Source organism: Bos indicus, chromosome X (assembly GCF_029378745.1).
Source record: "Bos indicus isolate NIAB-ARS_2022 breed Sahiwal x Tharparkar chromosome X, NIAB-ARS_B.indTharparkar_mat_pri_1.0, whole genome shotgun sequence".
In the NCBI taxonomy this organism is placed as follows: domain Eukaryota; kingdom Metazoa; phylum Chordata; class Mammalia; order Artiodactyla; family Bovidae; genus Bos; species Bos indicus.
Window position 1 is genome coordinate 135,319,771 of NC_091789.1, and position 3,226 is coordinate 135,322,996.

At 45.2% G+C, this 3,226-nt stretch overlaps 1 pseudogene; it reads right to left on the reverse strand.

Moving 5' to 3' along the window:
• Positions 1–1,690: 1,690 nt before the first annotated feature.
• On the reverse strand, positions 1,691–2,944 carry LOC109555013 (E3 ubiquitin-protein ligase makorin-1 pseudogene; annotated as a pseudogene).
• Between the last annotated feature and the right edge of the window lie 282 nt (positions 2,945–3,226).

Consider the following 3,226-nt stretch of genomic DNA (forward strand, 5'->3'; position numbering starts at 1 on the left):
TTAAAATGAAAGTGAAGTCGCTCAGTCGTGTCTGACTCTTATCGACCCCATGGACTGCAGCCTACCAGGCTCCTCCATCCATGGGATTTTCCAGGCAAGAGTACTGGAGTGGGGTGCCATTGCTGCTTCCATATCTTAGCAATTGTAAATAATGCTGCTATGAGCATTGGGGTTGCATGTATTTTTTGTGTGTGTTGGGAGGAGTTAAAAATTGTTTTATTTGGAAAAAGTGCATCTTAAAAAAGGGCAGCTGCAAAATACAGAGACCTCTGCAACAATCATTATTATTATTTTTTTTTTCCTTAAAGTGAAAAGAATGAGTGATATCCGAGGCATCAGAGCAGTAGATGGACACATCTGGGGCACCTCCAAGTTGTTTTCAGGAAAGAGAACAAAACACAAAGCTAAAAATTCCAATCAAGGAATTATTCTAACAATTTAACATTAGCTTATCTTATGAATTACCACTCTGTTTCCCCTTTTAGTGGAAAAGCCTGACTTACTATATTGCCAACCAATGACTCCACTACAGGAAACACCTTAGAACATAGTTTTGAATCACACTGTCTAGCTGCAAAACTCGGGGATGGAATGAGGCAAATACCCACCAAAAAGGAACACAAAAATCTGACAAGAAACCCCTCAAATGAGGACAAAGTTTTATCAAAATGTGCCTGGACTGAGAATTCTAGATCATACAACATTAAACACAACTGTGGACTCAAGCCCTAGGTTGTATTAACACATGGGATAACCATATAGTTTGCACTTCTGTGGCTAAGCCCATTTCTCTATTTATACAGACAGAGCTAGCATTGCTCTATTAACAGCTACCAATAAACTGCTTTGTCCTTTAAGATCTATTTGCCACATGAGGCTGAAACCACTAAAATGAATTTTTTCACTAAGGCTACAAACACTGCATCTATGCAGGGATGGGAAGCTTGTCATGCACTCACACATCCAAAGTCCATCTGCCTTGGGGAGTCAGCTTCCCACTCTGCATTATTTTCTTCCACTCCCATCTTACATGTGTTCTTTCACAATTTTCCTATCACGCTAAACACAGTAAAAATCTCTAATACATTCACATCTGGTTCTGGTTACCCAGTAGTATTACTTGTGTGCAATGAAACGAGACCAAAAACCACAGGACGAGTGCACAGGGAGGGGGATGACAGGATAGGGACCAGACAGAAAACACAGATGTGCAGAGTTCACCAGAAACCAAGTACCCACCTCCCAAGTCTAGAGCAGAAGGAGGCTACAGTTCAGTTCCTTCACCTATCACCCCGATTCCTGGACCCCCAAAGCAGGAGCCAGTGCTGTTACTTCTGAACCCAGGGTCCTCAAAAATGAGTCCTGGAAATCCAGAAATGCTCCCCTCGAACTGTGTGAATCTGGTGGAAAACATGAAGTGACAAACCTACACTAACTGTCTGACAGTTAAATTCATGTTACAAAAAAACGAACTTTCAGATTTATTTTTGTAACTTTTTTAAACAGAGAAAACAAAATACTTCTTGGGGAAAGGTGGGGGGTTGAGAAGACAGGCCCTGGGTAAAAATGATTACGACAGTACCTGGAGTTGAGAGGCCTGCCTAGGAGAGCAGCCCAGGCATGGCCGCTGCCCCTGAGGCCTGCTGCAGTCTGAGGCTCAGCAGACCAGTTCATGTGCCCCGCCGAGCTGCTATAGATCCAAGTCATAAAAATCTTCCAGCTCATCATGAAACAAGTCCCACTCGTCTTCAGAGTCTGTCAGGTTGTCGCCCCCACCTGCAGCCAAAAGCATGAGCAACATCTCACCCAGCTCAAAGGTGACAACCTCCTCTTTGTCGTCAAGAGGGTTGCCATTGTCTTGGTCCTTTATGAGCTCCCAGAAGTGGTTCCTTCATTGGGCCTGGTATCTGCTTGACATTCCCACTTTCTGTCTCTATGGCTCCTCTTGACGGCCATCAGGGTATGCATGCTTGTAAAAACAGTTCCCTCCAAATAGGCAGCTCCCATGGCCTTCATCAAAATACCTGCAGGCCTTGTTGCTCATTGCCTTTTTGTATTTCTGAATGAGTTTCTGCTTCTCTTTTTTTCTCCTCCACCCAGTACTCACTTGGAATGACAAAGTTAGATATGATCTGGCATTCTAGGCAGGACTTTATCATCTTGCTCTCAAATTGCTTAGCACTCCTCCAGTTGCAAATACACTTGAGACAGTAGATGTGGTTGCAGTTGGAGAGGATCCCAAAGTGGTGCTTGCTGGGGTTGGCTTTCTCGTAGACTACCTCCATGCAGATGCCACACACCATGTCCTTGCTGCGTTGCACTGTGAATGAGAGCTCCATGTCCTTCTTATGGGTCTTAATGCAGGATTTTATATGCTGTGACCTCTGGGCGGCATCCACAGGATAGAGGACCTGCAGCCCGCACATGTCACATGCGTCTCCATGCAGATCCATGCAGTACTCCCCATAGCGGCACTCCCCCACTGTGGCATAGGGGCAGAACTGCTTCTTAGTGTTCACTGTACTTTGCTCCCTCTCCAAGTCTTCCTTGGTCACTGAGCCCTGCAGGGGGCCTTCGGTGGAGGAAGGGGTAATCTGGCCACAGTAGGGCTGCCCTGGAACAAACTTCATGGCATTAATGGTCTTCTGAACCGGCTCCTACAGTTGCAAAGTTTGAATTTCTTGACTCAGCCTCGCCCATATTCATTTCAACAGTCGGTCCAACTGATGAGAGACTTGAGGAAGCAGCAAGAGATGGCTTTTCAGTTAGATCTGTAGCAGTTGCTTCTTCCTGTTTCAGTGGCTTGCTATGTTCACATCTGCAGCGGTCTCCATAAATACAGTACCCTCGCTGAAAATACTTGCACACTACACCATATGGACCGTCAAGAGAGGTCATGTGTGTAGCGACAGTTGTCTCCTTCCTTACAAACCCCGTGCATGAAATACTGTCTTGGTTTCTGGTTTGTTTTTCGTGCCTTGTGTCTCTCAGTCTTCACAATGATATCCCTTCTTGCTAACCCATCTCTACATCTCTTAGTGTTCCTCCTTTCCATCGAGTCCAAGTTCAATCTGCTTGCTGATGACAGGCCAATAAACTGAGAGATGAGATGTTGAGGTCAGGAACAGGAAAGCCAGCAGACCGAGGTGATAGCAGACTAGGTCTCTGAAACACCATCCTGCATGTATCTTTTTGAGTTAGTGTTTTTGTTTCTCTAGGGTATATA